Source organism: Prunus avium, chromosome 1 (genome assembly GCF_965620075.1).
Source record: "Prunus avium chromosome 1, drPruAviu1.hap1.1, whole genome shotgun sequence".
Taxonomy (NCBI): Eukaryota; Viridiplantae; Streptophyta; class Magnoliopsida; order Rosales; family Rosaceae; genus Prunus; species Prunus avium.
In genome coordinates this window covers 23,735,849-23,752,641 of record NC_142284.1, presented here as the reverse complement: position 1 = coordinate 23,752,641, position 16,793 = coordinate 23,735,849, and the positions used below count along the sequence as shown (strand labels likewise).

Here is a 16,793-nt window from a genome sequence, read left to right as displayed (position 1 = left end):
TCCGATCACTAGAACTACCTAAAACGCCAACCACTCCAACTAGGAACGAACTGCCTTTGAACTTGAATTGTCCAAAATCTTACACCTATTGATTTAGGATCAAGCCCAAAACTGGGGCAACATCATAATATGGTGGGAGGAGTTATTTGGTTCAGTTTGAGTGAAATCCGATCTCTAGAACTACCCGAAACACCAACCACTCCAATTAGGAACAAACTGCCTTTGAACTTGAATTGTCCAATTTCTTACACCTATTGATTTCGGATCGATCCCAAAACTTGGGCAACATCATAATATGGTGCGAGGAGTCATTTGGCTGAGTTTGAGTGAAATCCGATCTCTAGAACTACCCAAAACACCAACCACTCCAATTTGGAACGAACTGCCTTTGAACTTGAATTGTCCAATTTCTTACACCTATTGATTTCGGATTGAGCCCAAAACTTGGGCAACATCATAACATGGTGGGAGGAGTCATTTGTTTAGTTTTGAGTGAAGTCCGATATCTAGAACTGTGGAATCACTATGCCAAAAAAGGGCTTTAGCATCGGATAAAATCCGTTGCCTATTACACATAAATACCGTGGTATTGGTGACTGTTGCCTATTCCTATGTAATAGGCAACAGATATTCTCCGTCGCTGTTTATTACTTACTACATCGGATATCAAGTAAACTCCGATGCCTAAATGATTTCCGGGTGCCAAAAAAAGGTTGACTTCTGACGCCTAAACTCGAAACAGCATCAGTACTTTCAAAAGGGAGGAGGCTAAAGAGGTCCAACATCATCAGTAGTTTTGAAAGGGATGAGGCTAAAGAGGTCTAACAGCATCAGTGATATCTATTATGCTGATGCATATTATCAATTACAACATCGTAGAAACAAATAATGGTGTTGTGAATTATGTTATACATCATCGCTTTTTTTATTTTGCAGATGTGAAAAGCCTCCAATAGTGCTGGTGGTTACATAAATGCTGATGCTACTTCTCGTTTTAGGCATCAGTGATAATAGATGTCTTGTTGTTTTTATCTTTCAACTTCAATTATTTCTGGAAAACTGAAGTTGTTATAAACAATAGGCATCATTTATGTAAGGAAAGGGTAGGTATTTTGCTTGTTTCACATCACACTTTACTTAGTTACTATAATAGTATTTAAGAAAGGCCTCATTTCCAAATCATGTTGTTTTGCCATTGCTCATAAAAAAAAACATTATATCAACAATAATTTAAATATATCCATAATTGTCTATATATATATAAGCAAAATACTTGAATGATCCATACTTGTCACATCCAAATCACAAATTTACCAGCCCTACACCACAAATTATCCGTACTTGTCTATGCATAAGCAAAATACTAGCTAGAAAGACATGTAAAATGAAGGAATGTTTAGCTTAATCAAAAAGCCATTCTAGGACATGACTTGCCAATTCTTCTCGCACCTTATCTAATTCCATTTGGGTGTACGTGTCCTTCCTTTTAGCTCTATACTGGAAAAAAAAAACACATAGAATGTAAACACAAAATATGAACATAAGCATAAAAAGTGCAAGGTACTAAATTTGCATAAGATATGTTGTCACTTCAAATGAACCAATATGCAAATTTACAAAATCATATTGGTGAACAAGAAAATCTCATTTGTTAATCAATCTAATTAGATAACAAGAAGTCATTAATTGGATCCCACTTCATGTTTAAACTAGCAATTAAATGATCATGTGATGGGGTAGAGAGTTGGACAAGCACAACTAGCATTTTTTCTCAATTGACACAGACCTAACTACCAAAAAAACAGAGGCACATTGCTGTGAAAAAAAATTACACAAGGTTCATATTAACACAGACCTAACTACCAAAAAAACAGAATTTGTCAACCAATCTAATTAGATAACAAGAAGTCATTAAATGGATCCCACATCATGTTTCAAATAGGAATTAAATGATTATGTGATGGAGTAGAGAGTAAGCCAAATTTTTATGTTAAGAGTAAGATAAGAGTCAATGGTGAACCATATGCAACCAGACCTCAGCATATCAAGTGAGAACAAAAAGAAGAAAAACATAATAAGAAGAATTAGGATATGCATTTAGATATAAAGAGACAGAGCATATGCAAATTTGGCACAAAAACAAAAAGAACACACAAGTCAATTCTAGACACAAGAAGTAAACAACAGAAGAATAAGAACAAACAAAATAATTCAAAACAAATAAACAAATGCCCATCAACAACATAAAGTTGTGACAAAATCTTCATTAAATTGGTTGATAGGTCCTCTTTTTGTTCTTTTTGTTCTCAGTACAGTCAAGTAAATTTTGGTAAATCAAAGCTTATTTGTGTTTGCTTTGAGAAATCAAAGCTTATTTGTGTTTGCAAGGTTTCTGTACTTAACCTTAGAAAGTAGCCTCATTTATGTTCAAGGAAACACACTACACAGTAATCAGATTGATAATGAAGTTTGTGTTTCCCTGTTTGTGTCATCTTCAAATTGCAAGATGTTTTTTCATAAGAAACCAAACCTGTAACAAAATAAAGAGGGACTCAACCAACTACTTGCTGATCTTCAGCGTATAACTCATCATAAATAAACATGAACCAAAGTCAAATCTAAAACTAAAAACTAAACAGCAATCAATATTAAACATATATAGAATTGAAATTCTCATTTAGTTAGTTTTAAAAACCTAAATTTCTGCCAATACCAAGATAGATTCGACCCCAAAAAGCAAAACAAATTAAAACTGAAATGAAAAATAAAGAATTCTTACCAAAATGCGGAGCAGTCAGTGGTCATGGGGAAGTGGCGTTGATCCTTGGCAGCAAAGAAAGAGGATTAAAGAAATTAAAATGGAAAATTAAAATCAGAAAAGGAAGCTGTATTCAGAATCATTTCTTTTCCTTTTTTTTCTTTTTTAATGGGAAAAACAACATTACAAGAGGAAGCTGTATTCAGATTTCTCAAACTTGAAGTACCAAAGCAATGATGAGCATACAATAGTAATCTGATATGTGTTCAATCTTAAAAAGTAACATAGAGAAAAAATGAGGTCATTATCTAGATTTGGTATCCTCTTCCTGTTTTTGAGTCTGGGCAACTTCAACAAAAATCAGCCTCCCATCAACCATCTGGACAAATTTTAACAAAAACTTCAAAAGAGAAAAACAAGACTGAAGGTGTTCACTAAAAAATACAATTTAAAAACATATGACAAAAACAAAGACTAGGAAATTTGATCAATGAAAAACACATATTCAGTACATAAAAGATTAGAATATGCAAGTATAAGGGCTATATGATCTGCAATTTGGCACAAAAACAATTATAATATGAGTCAATTTACCAAATCAGAACAAAGATGTGTTAGTAGAATGCCAAAATAGTACGATCACCACACCCTAATGCTTAACTAACAAAATACCAAAATGGCTATACTTTTAATAATTTAAATGCAGCGCCAAAATGAAATATCCTTCCTTTTCATCTCAAAAGTATACAGAAGCTAACAAAACTGACACATCAAGTGAAAACCAAGTATATTTTTACTCAAACGAAAAGCAACTGAAGAAACAGAAGAGAAAGAAAATAAACCTGTATTGGTAGGAACAACCCTCCAATTTCCAGGACCATGTTCTTGAATGTAATAGACCAAAATGATATCTTCTTCAGGAGTCCAAGGTCCTTTCTTGACCCCTTCTTTATCACAGCAAGGAGGCCTGCCCTTTTATAAAAATAAAATTAAAAATTTTAACCATAGGGAAGAAGGAAATTACCCTGCCATTCATGGCCTTCAAAGCTTTTTGTGCCTCAACATCTGACTTGTAAGTGACAAAACCGAATCCTTTGGGTCTTTGAGTTATACGGTCCACAGCCATTCTAGCTAAACATACAGTTAAAAAAAATCATCACAAAGGTAAAAATCAGTCAGTAATTTCCACAAATTACAGAAGAAAATAAATAAATAATCGGAGCAAATTAATAAGAAACGTAGAAATACCATCTGTAACATCTCCAAAAGAAGAAAACAGTCACTTGAGTTGTTCATTATTAGTGAACAATGATAATCTTAAGCAACAAACCCAATAATCAAAACACGCATTTTATAAAAAAAAACCCTAAAAATAGATTTGAGAGAAAGAAAGGGAACGAGAGAATACTGCTGACGAAGAGCTGCGAAACTCAATCTTTTGTCAACCCAAATCCCAGATATCTACTTTTTCTTTGAGCATGAAATCTGAAGAAGCAGATTTAACATTTATGGGAACATATAGGAAGAAAAACGAGAAACTAGAAAGACTCTACTAAAATTTAAAGGTTTCTCTAGCATCACACCAAAGGTGTCCAGTAGAGAAACTAGAAAGACTACTACAATTTAAAGGTTTCTCTTGCACCAAAGGCGACCTTTTGAAGCTCGCCGCGGCTGAGGAATGGGCAGGGGTGGCTGGGCTTTAGTCCTGAGGAAAGCACCGGCCATGGTCGGAACATCTGAGAGAGAAAGAAGCAGTGATGGAGGAGAGAGAAGAAAGAGAGAGTTTGAGAGGGAGAGTACAAAATTGAGAGAGAGATGGAAGTTAGGGCGAGAGTTTGAGAGGGATTGAAAAAATTGAGAGGGAGATGGAAGTTAGGGCAAGAGTTTGAGAGGGAGAGCGTGAAAAATTTTGGACTAGCGTTGACTACCCTTTAGGCATCGGTGGCTTTTTTTTAAAAAATGTCCCTCTTAAAAAAAAAAAAGGCAAATCACTTTAGGCATCTATAATTATGAGAGATGATGCTAAAGGGAATCAAAGGCATCGTCAAAAAAAACCAAAACTTCCTACTAATGTCTTTGTACCTGTTTAGTATCGTTATTTATAAAATCGATGCCTGATGTTCTAATAGCATCGATTTTCATTTTACCGATGCCTATGTAGTTGCTGAAAGTGAAATTTGGCATAGTGAATACAACAACCACTCCGATTAGGAACGACCTGCCTTAGAAGATAAATTGTCCAATTTCTTACACCTATTAATTTCGGATCGAGCCCCAAACTTGGGCAACATGATAATATAGAGGGAGGAGTCATTTGGTTAAGTTTGAGTGAAATCCAACTGTAGAACTACCCAAAACACCAACCACTCCAATTAGGAACGAACTGCCTTTGAATTTGAATTGTCCAATTTCTTACACCAATTGATTTCGGATCGAGCCCAACACGTCGGCAACATCATAATATGGTGGGAGAAGTCGTTTGGTCAAGTTTGACTGAAATCCGATCTCTAGAACTACCCAAAACACCAACCAGTCCAATTATGAACGAACTGCCTTTGAACTTGAATTGTCCAGTTTCTTACACCTATAGATTTCGGATCGATCCCAAAACTTGGGCAACATCATAATATGGTGGGTGGAGTCATTTGGTTAGTTATGAGTGAAATCCGATCTCTAGAACTATGGAATACACCAACCACTCCGATTAGGAACGAACTGCCTTTGAACATAAATTGTCCAATTTCTTACACCTATTGATTTCGGATCGAGCCCAAAACTTGGGCAACGCCATAATATGGTGGAAGGAGTCTTTTGGTTAGTTTTGAGTGAAATCCGATCTCTAGAACTACCCAAAACACCAACCACTCCAATTAGGAACGTACTGCCTTTGAACTCGAATTGTCAAATTTCTTGCACCTATTGATTTCGGATCTAGCCCAAAACTTGGGCAACATCTTAATATGGTGGGAGGAGTCATTTGGTTAAGTTTGAGTGAAATCCGATCTCTAGAACTACCCAAAACACCAACCACTCCAATTAGGAACGAACTGCCTTGGAACTTGAATTGTCCAATTTCTTACACCTATTGATTTCGGATCGAGCCCAAAACGTGGGCAACGTCACAATATGGTGGGAGGAGTCATTTGGTTAGTTCTGAGTGAAATGCGATCTCTAGAACTATGGAATACACCTACCACCCCGATTAGGAACGAACTGCCGTTCAACATAAATTGTCCAATTTCTTAAACCTATTGATTTCGGATCGAGCCCAAAACCTGGGCAACAAAATAATATGGTGTTAGGAGTCATTTGGTTAAGTTTGAGTGAAATCCGATCTCTAGAACTACCCAAAACACCGACCACTCCAATTAGAAACGACTGCCTTTGAACTTGAATTGTCCAATTTCTTACACCTCTTGATTTCGGATCGAGCCCAAAACTTGGGCAACATCATAATATGGTGGGAGGAGTGATTTGGTTAAGTTTGAGTGAAATCCAATCTCTAGAACTACCCAAAACACCAACCACTCCAATTAGGAACGAACTGCCTTTGAACTTGAGTTGTCCAATTTCTTACACATATTTATTTCGGATCGAGCCCAAAACTTGGGCAATGTCATAATACGGTGGGACGAGTCATTTGGTTAAGTTTGAGTGAAATCCGATCTCAAGAACTACCCAATACACCGACCACCCCAATTAGGAACGAACTGCCTTTGAACATGAATTGTCCAATTTCTTACACCTATTGATTTCGGATCGAGCCCAAAACTTGGGCAACATCATAATATGGTGGGAGGATTCATTTGGTTAAGTTTGAGTGAAATCCGATCTCTAGAACTACCCAATACACCAACCCACCCAATTTGGAACGAATTGCCTTTGAACATGAATTGTCCAATTTCTTACACCTATTGATTTCGGATCGATCCCAAAACTTGGGCAACATCATAATATGGTGGGTGGAGTCATTTGGCTAGTTTTGAGTGAAATCCAATCTCTAGAACTACGGAATACACCAACCACACCGATTAGGAATGAACTTCCTTTGAACTTGAGTTGTCCAATTTCTTACACATATTTATTTCGGATCGATCCCAAAACTTGGGCGACATCATAATATGGTGGGAGGAGTCATTTGGCTAAGTTTGAGTGAAATCCGATCTCTAGAACTACCCAAAACACCATCCACTCAAATTAGGAACGAACTGCCTTTGAACTTGAAGTGTCCAATTTCTAACACCTATTGACTTCGGATCCAGCCCAAAACTTGCGCAACATCATAATATGGTGGGAGGAGTCATTTGGTTACGTTTGAGTGAAATCCGATCTCTAGAACTACCCAAAACACCAACCACTGAAATTAGGAACGAACTGCCTTTGATTTTGAATTGTACAATTTCTAACCCCTATTGATTTCGGATCGAGCCCAAAACTTGGGCAACATCATAATATGGTGGGAGGAGTGAATTGGTTAAGTCTCAGTGAAATCCAATTTTTAGAACAACCCAAAACACCAACCACTCTAATTAGGAACGAACTGCCTTTGAACATGAATTGTCCAATTTCTTACACCTATTGATTTCGGATCGAGCCCAAAACTTGGGCAACATCATAATACGGTGGGAGGAGTCATTTGGTTAAGTTTGAGTGCTATCCGATCTCTTGAACTACCCAAAACACCAACCCCTCCAATTAGGAACGAACTGCCTTTGAACTTGAATTGTCCAATTTCTTACACCTATTGATTTCGGATCGAGCCCAAAACTTGGGCAACATCATAATATGGTGGGAGGAGTCATTTGGTTAGTTTTGAGTAAAATCCCATCTCTATAACTATGGAATACACCAAAGACTCCGATTAGAAACGAACTGCCTTTGAACTTGAATTGTCCAATTTCTTACACCTTTTGATTTCGGATCGAGCACAAAACCTGGGAAACATCATAATATGGTGGGAGGAGTCATTTGGTTAGTTTGGAGTGAAATCCGATCCCTAGAACTACCCAAAACACCAACCACTCCAATTAGGAACGAATTGCCTTTGAATTTAAATTGTCCAATTTCTTACACCTATTGATTTCGGATCGAGCCGAAAACTTGGGCAACAACATAATATGGTGGGAGGAGTCATTTGGCTATGTTTGAGTGAAATCCGATCTCTAGAACTTCCCAAAACACCAACCACTCCAATTAGGAACGAACTGCCTTTGAACTTGAATTGTCCAATTTCTTACACCTATTGATTTCGGATCGATCCCAAAACTTGGGCAACATCATAATATGGTGGGTGGAGTCATTTGGTTAGTTTTGAGTGAAATCCATTCTCCAGAACTATGGAATACACCAACCACTCCGATTAGGAACGAACTGCCTTAGAACATAAATTGTCCAATTTCTTGCACCTATTGATTTCGAATCGAGCCCAAAACTTGGGCAACATCATAATATGGTGGGCGGAGTCATTTGGTTAGTTTTGAGTAAAATCTGACCTCTAGAACAACCCAACACACCAACCACTCCAATTAGGAACGTACTGCCTTTCAACTTGAATTGTCCAATTTCTTACACCTATTGATTTCGGATCGAGCCCAAAACTTGGGCAACATCGTAATATGGTGGGAGGAGTGATTAGGTTAAGTTAAAGTGAAATCCGACCTCTAGAACTACCCAAAACACCAACCACTCCAATTAGGAATGAACTGCCTTCGGATCGAGCCCAAAATTGGGCAACATCATAATATGGTGGGAGGAGTCGTTTTGTTAATTTTGAGTGAAATCCGATCTCTAGAACTATGGAATACACCAACCACTCCGATTAGGAACGAACTGCCTTTGAACATAAATTGTCCAATTTCATACAACTATTGATTTCGGATTGAGCCCAAAACTTGGGCAACATCATAATGTGGTTGGAGGAATCATTTGGTTAAGTTTGAGTGAAATCCGATCTCTAGAACTACCCAAAACACCAACCACTCCAACTTGGAACGAACTACCTTTGAACTTGAATTGTCCAATTTCTTACACCTATTGATTTCGGATCGAGCCCAAAACTTGGGCAACATCATAATGTGGTGGGAGGAATCATTTGGCTAGTTTTGAGTGAAATCCGATCTCTAGGGCAATGGAATACACCAACCACTCCGATTAGGAACGAACTGCCTTTGAACATAAATTGTCCAATTTCATACACCTATTGATTTCGGATCGAGCCCAAAACTTGGGCAACATAATAATATGGTGGGAGGAATCATTTGGTTAAGTTTGAGTGAAATCCGATCTCTAGAACTACCCAAAACACCAACCACTCCAATTCGGAACGAACTGCCTTTGAACTTGAATTGTCCAATTTCTTACACCTATTGATTTCGGATCGAGCCCAAAACTTGGGCAACATCATAATATGGTGGGAGGAGTCATTTGGTTAGTTTTGAGTGAAATCCGATATCTAGAACTATGGAATACACCAATGACTCCGATTAGGAACGAACTTCCTTTGAACTTGAATTGTCCAATTTCTTACACCTATTGATTTCGGATCGAGCATAAAACTTGGGCAACATCATAATATGGTGGGAGGAGTCATTTGGTTAGCTTTGAGTGAAATCCGATCTCTAGAGCTATGGAATACACCAACCACTCCGATTAGGAACGATCTGCCTTTGAACATAAATTGTCCAATTTCATACACCAATTGATTTCGGATCGAGTCCAAAACTTGGGCAACATCATAATATGGTGGGAGGATTCGTTTGGTTAAGTTTGAGTGAAATACGATCTCTAGAACTACCCAAAACACCAACCACTCCAATTAGTTACGAACTGCCTTTGAACTTGAACTGTCGAATTTCTTACACCTATTGATTTCGGATCGAGCCCAAAACTTGGGCAACATCATAATATGGTGGGAGTTGTCATTTGGTTAACTTTGAGTGAAATCCGATCCCTAGAACTACCCAAAACACCAACCACTCCAATTTGGAACGAACTGCCTTTGAACTTGAATTGTAGAATTTCTTACTCCTATTGATTTCGGTTAGATCCCAAAACTTGGGCAACATCATAATATGGTGGGAGGAGTCATTTGGTTAAGTGTGAGGGAAATCCAATCTCTAGAACTGCCCAAAATACCAACCACTTCAATTAGGAACAAACTGCCTTTGAACTTCAATTGTCCAATGTCTTACACCTATCGATGTCGGATCGAGCCCAAAACTTTGGCCACATCATAATATGGTGGGAGGAGTCATTTGGTTAAGTTTGAGTGAAATCCGATCTCTAGAACTACCCCAAACACCATCCACTCCAACTAGGAACGAACTGCCTTTGAACTTGAATTGTCCAATTTCTTACACCTATTGATTTCGGATCTGCCCCAAAACTTGGGCAACATCATAATATGGTGGGTGGAGTCATTTGGTTAGTTTTGACTGAAATCCGATCTCTAGAACTGTGGAATACACCAACTACTCCGATTAGGAACGAACTGTCGTTGAACTTGAATTGTCCAATTTCTTACACCTATTGATTTCGGATCGAGTCCAAAACTTGGGCAACATCAAAATATGGTGGGAGGAGTGATTTGGTTAGTTTTGAGTGAAATCAGATCTCTAGAACTATGGAATACACCAACCACTCCGATTAGGAACGAACTGCCTCTGAGCATAAATTGTCCAATTTCTTACACCTATTGATTTCAGATTGATCACAAAACTTGGGCAACATCAAAATATGGCTGGAGGAGTCATTTGGTTTAGTTTGAGTGAAATCCGATCTCTAGAACTACCCAAAACAACAACCACTCCGATTAGGAACGAACTGCCTCTGAACTTGAATTGTACAATTTCTAACAACTATTGATTTCGGATCGTGCCCAAAAGTTGGGGAACATCACAATATGTTGGGAGGAGTCATTTGGTTAAGTTTGAGTGAAATCCGATCTCTAAAACTACCCAAAACACCAACCACTCCAATTAGGAACGAACTGCCTTTGAACTTGAATTGTCGAATTTCTTACACCTATTTATTTCGGATCGAGCCCAAAACTTGGGCAGTATCATAATATGGTGGGAGGAGTCATTTGGTTAAGTTTGAGTGAAATCCAATCTCTAGAACTACATAAAACACCAACCACTCCTATTTGGAACGAACAGCCTTTGAACCTGAATTGTCCAATTTCTTACACCTACTGATTTCGGATCGAGCCCAAAACTTGGGCAACATCATAATATGGTGGGAGTAGTCGGTTGGTTAAGTTTGAGTGAAATCCGATTTCCAGAACTACCCAATACACCAACCCATCCAATTAGGAACGAACTGCCTTTTGAACATGAATTGTCCAATTTCTTACACCTCTCGATTTCGGATCGAGCCCAAAACTTGGGCAACATCATAATATGGTGGCAGGAGTAATTTGGTTAGTTTTGAGTGAAATCCGATCTCTAGAGTTATGGAATACACCAACCACTCCGATTAGGAACAAACTGCCTTTGAGCATAATTGTCCAACTTCTTACTCCTATTGATTTCGGATCTAGCCCAACACTTGGGCAACAACATAATATGGTGGGAGGAGTCATTTGGTTAAGTTTGAGTGAAATCCGATCCCTAGAACTACCGAAAACACCAACCACTCCAATTAGGAACGAACTTCCTTTGAACTTGAATTGTCCAATTTCTTACACCTATCGGTTTCGGAACGAGCCCAAAACTTGGGCAACAACATAATATGGTGCGAGGAGTCATTTGGCTAGTTTTGAGTGAAATCTAATCTCTAGAGCTATGGAATACACCAACCCCTCCAATTAGGAACGAACTGTCTTCCAACTTGAATTGTCAAATTTCTTACACCTATTGATTTCCGATCGAGCCCAAAACTTGGGCAACATCATAATATAGTGGGAGGAGTCATTTGGTTAGCTTTCAGTGAAATCCGATCTCTAGAGCTATGGAATACACCAACCACTCCGATTAGGAACGATATGCCTTTGAACATAAATTGTCCAATTTCTTACACCTATTGATTTCGGATCGAGCCCAAAACTTGGGAAACATCGTCATATGGTGGGAGGAGTCATTTGATTAGTTTTTAGTGAAATTCGATCTCTAGAACTATGGAATACACCAACCACTCCGATTACGAACGATCTGCCTTTGAACATAAATTGTCCAATTTCTTACACCAATTGATTTCGGATCGAGCCCAAAACTTGGGCAACATCATAATATGGTGGGAGGAATCATTTGGTTTAGTTTGAGTGAAATCCGATCTCTAGAACTACCCAAAACTGCAACCACTCCAATTAGGAACGAACTGCCTTTGAACTTGAATTGTCGAATTTCTTACACCTATTGATTTCGGATCGAGCCCAAAACTTGGGCAACATCATAATATGGTGGGAGTTGTCATTTGGTTAAGTTTGAGTGAAATCCGATCTCTAGAACTAACCAAAACACCAACCACTCCAATTAGGAACGAACTACTTTTGAACTTGAATTGTCGAATTTCTTCCTCCTATTGATTTCGGTTAGATCCCAAAAGTTGGGCAACATCATAATATGGTGGGAGGAGTCATTTGGTTAAGTATGAGGGAAATCCAATCTCTAGAACTGCCCAAAATACCAACCACTCCAATTAGGAACGAACTGCCTTTCAACTTAAATTGTCCAATTTCTTACTCCTGTTGATTTCGGATCGATCCCAAAACATGGGCAACAACATAATATGGTGGGAGGAGTCATTCGGTTAAGTTTGAGTGCAATCCGATCTCTAGAACTACCCGAAACACCAATTAGGAACGAACTGCCTTAGAACTTCAATTGTCCAATGTCTTACACCTATCGATTTCAGATCGAGCCCAAAACTTAGGCAACATCATAATATGGTGGGAGGAGTCATTTGGTTAGGTTTGAGTGAAATCCGATCTCTAGAACTACCCAAAACACCATCCACTCCAACTAGGAACGAACTGCCTTTGAACTTGAATTGTCCAATTTCTTGCACCTATTGATTTCGGATCAACCCCAAAACTTGGGCAACATCATAATATGGTGGGAGGAGTCATTTGGTTAGTTTTGAGTGAAATCCGATCCCTAGAGCTATGGAATAAACCAACCACTCCGATTAGGAACGAACTGCCGTTGAACTTGAATTGTCCAATTTCTTACACCTATTGATTTCGGATCGAGTCCAAAACTTGGGCAATATCATAATATGGTGGTAGGAGTCATTTGGTTAGTTTTGAGTGAAATCCGATCTCTAGAACTATGGAATACACCAACCACTCCGATTAGGAACGAACTGCCTTTGAGCATAAATTGTCCAATTTCTTACACCTATTGATTTCGGATTGATCCCAAAACTTGGGCAACATCATAATATGGCGGGAGGAGTCATTTGGTTAAGTTTGAGTGAAATCCGATCTCTAAAACTACCCAAAACCCCAACCACTCCAATTAGGAACGAACTGCCTTTGAACTTGAATTGTCGAATTTCTTACACCTATTTATTTCGGATCGAGCCCAAAACTTGGGCAGTATCATAACATGGTGGGAGGAGTCATTTGGTGAAGTTTGAGTGAAATCCAATCTCTAGAACTACCCAAAACACCAACCACTCCAAGTTGGAACGAACAGCCTTTGAACTTGAATTGTCCAATTTCTTACACCTATTGATTTCGGATCGAGCCCAAAACTTGGGCAACATCATAATATGGTGGGAGTAGTCATTTGGTTAAGTGTGAGTGAAATCCAATTTCCAGAACTACCCAATACACCAACCCACCCAATTAGGAACGAACTTCCTTTGAACATGAATTGTCCAATTTCTTACACCTCTCGAGTTCGGATCGAGAACAAAACTTGGGCAACATCATAATATGGTGGGAGGAGTCATTTGGTTAAGTTTGAGTGAAATCTGATCGCAAGAACTACCCAAAACACCAACCACTCCAACTAGGAACGAACTGCCTTTGAACATGAATTGTCCAATTTCTTACACCTCTCGATTTTGGATCGAGCCCAATACTTGGGCAACATCATAATATGGTGGGAGGAGTCATTTGGTTAACTTTGAGTGAAATCCGATCTCTAGAACTACCCAAAACACCAACCACTCCAATTAGAAACGAACTGCCTTTGAACTTGAATTGTCGAATTTCTTACACCTATTGATTTCGGATCGAGCCCAAAACTTGGGCAACATCATAATATGGTGGGAGGAGTCATTTGGTTAGTTTTGAGTGAAATCCGATCTCTAGGGCTATGGAATACACCAACCACTCCGATTAGGAACGAACTGCCTTTGAACTTGAATTGTCCAATTTCTTACTCCTATTGATTTCGGATCGAGCCCAAAACTTGGGCAACAACATAATATGGTGGAAGGAATCATTTGGTTAATTTTGAGTGAAATCCGATCTCTAGAACTATGGAATACACCAACCACTCCGATTAGGAACGAACTGCCTTTCAATAGAAATTGTCCAATTTCTTACACGTATTGATTTTGGATCGAGCCCAAAACTTGGGCAACATCGTAATATGGTGGGACGAGTCATTTGGTAAAGTCTGAGTGAAATCCAATCTCCAGAACTACCCAAAACACCAACCACTCCGATTAGTAACGAACTGCCTTCGAACTTGAATTGTCCAATTTCAAACACCTATTGATTTCGGATCGAGCCCAAAAGTTGGGCAACATGACAATACGGTGGGAGGAGTCATTTGGTTAAGTTTGAGTGAAATCCAATCTCTAGAACTACCCGAAACCCCAACCACTCCAATTAGGAATGAACTGCCTTTCAACTTGAATTGTCCAATTTCTTACACCTAATGATTTCTTATCGAGCCCAAAACTTGGGCAACATCATAATTTGGTGGGAGGAGTCATTTGGTGAGTTTTGAGTGAAATCCAATCTCTAGAGCTATGGAATACACCAACTACTCCGATTTGGAACGAACTGCCGTTAAACATAAATTGTATAATTTCTTACACCCATTGATTTTGGATCGAGCCCAAAACTTGGGCAACATCGTAATATGGTGGGACGAGTCATTTGGTTAAGTCTGAGTGAAATCCAATCTCCAGAACTACCCAAAACACCAACCACTCCAATTAGGAACGAACTGCCTTTGAACTTCAATTGTCCAATTTCTTACACCTCTTGATATCGGATCGAGCCCAAAACTTGGGCAACATCATAATATGGTGGGACGAGTCATTTGGTTAAGTTTGAGTGAAATCCGATCTCTAGAACTGCCCAGAACACCAACCACTCCAACTAGGAACGAACTGCCTTTGAACTTGAATTGTCCAATTTCTTACACATATTGATTTCGGATCGAACCCAAAACTTGGGCAACATCATAATGTGGTGCGAGGAGTCATTTGGTTAAGTTTGAGTGAAATCCGATCACTAGAACTACCCAGAACACCAACCAATCCAATTAGGAACAAACTGCCTTTGAATTTGAAATGTCCAATTTCTTACACCTATTGATTTCGCATCGAGCCCAAAACTTGGGCAACATCATAATATGGTGGGAGGAGTCATTTGGTTAAGTTTGAGTGAAATCCGATCTCTAGAACTACCCAAAATACCAACCACTCCGATTAGGAACGAACTGCCTTTGAACTTGAATTGTCCAATTTCTTACACCTATTGATTTCGGATCGAACCCAAAACTTGGGCAACATCATAATGTGGTGCGAGGAGTCATTTGGTTAAGTTTGAGTGAAATCCGATCTCTAGAACTACCCAGAACACCAACCAATCCAATTAGGAACAAACTGCCTTTGAATTTGAAATGTCCAATTTCTTACACCTATTGATTTCGCATCGAGCCCAAAACTTGGGCAACATCATAATATGGTGGGAGGAGTCATTTGGTTAAGTTTGAGTGAAATCCGATCTCTAGAACTACCCAAAATACCAACCACTCCGATTAGGAACGAACTGCCTTTGAACTTGAATTGTCCAATTTCTAACACCTATTGATTTCGAATCGAGCCCAAAAGTTGGGCAACATCACAACATGGTGGGAGGAGTCATTTGGTTAAGTTTGAGTCAAATCCGATCTCTAGAACTACCCAAAACGTCGACCACTCCAATTAGGAATCAACTGCCTTTGAACGTGAATTTTCCATTTCTTACGCCTCTTGATTTCGGATTGAGCCCAAAACTTGGGCAAGATCATAATATGGTGGGAGGACTCATTTGGTTAAGTTTGAGTGAAATCTAATCTCTAGAACTACCGAAAACACCAACCACCACAATTAGGAACGAACAGCCTTTGAACTTGAATTGTCCAATTTCTTACACCTATTGATTTCGGATGTAGCCCAAAACTTGGGCAACATCATAATATGTTCGGAGGAGTCATTTGGTTAAGTTTGAGTGAAATCCGATCTCTAGAACTACCCAGAACACCAACCACTCCAATTAGGAACGAACTGCCATTGAACTTGAATTGTCCAATTTCTCACACCTATTGATTTCGGATTGAGCCCAAAACTTGGGCAACATAATAATATGGTGGGGAGGAGTCATTTGGTTAAGTTTTAACTGAAATCCGATCTTTAGAACTACCCAAATCACCAACCACTCCAATTAGGAACGAACTGCCTTTTAACTTGAATTGTCCAATTTCTTACACCTATTGATTTCGGATCGAGACCAAAACTTGGGTAACATCATAATATGGTGGGAGGAGTCATTTGGTTAGTTTTGAGTGAAATCCGATCTCTAGAACTATGGGATACACCAACCACTACGATTAGGAACGAACTGCCTTTGAACATAAATTGTCCAATTTCTTACACCTATTGATTTCGGATCGAGTCCAAAACTTGGGCAACATCATAATATGGTGGGAGGAGTCATTTGGTTAAATTTGAGTGGAATCCGATTTCTAGAACTACCCAAAACACCAACCACCCCAATTAGGAACGAACTGACTTTGAACTTGAATTGTCCGATTTCTTACACCTATTGATTTCGGATCGAGACCAAAACTTGGGCAACATCATAATA

At 38.8% G+C, this 16,793-nt stretch overlaps 1 long non-coding RNA gene across 6 annotated transcripts; it reads right to left on the bottom strand.

Moving 5' to 3' along the window:
* Window positions 1-1,237: 1,237 nt before the first annotated feature.
* Window positions 1,238-4,712, bottom strand: LOC110770728 (uncharacterized). 6 transcript variants are annotated; one of them, XR_015834984.1, is made up of 4 exons: window positions 4,411-4,710; window positions 3,601-4,243; window positions 2,780-3,137; window positions 1,238-1,497 (listed from the first exon to the last, which is right to left on the bottom strand). It is a non-coding gene; the product is annotated as an uncharacterized LOC110770728 (long non-coding RNA). The 6 variants fall into 6 exon arrangements; XR_015834997.1 differs by having other exon boundaries at window positions 3,601-3,889; window positions 4,007-4,709; XR_015835000.1 differs by having other exon boundaries at window positions 3,601-3,889; window positions 4,167-4,709.
* Between the last annotated feature and the right edge of the window lie 12,081 nt (window positions 4,713-16,793).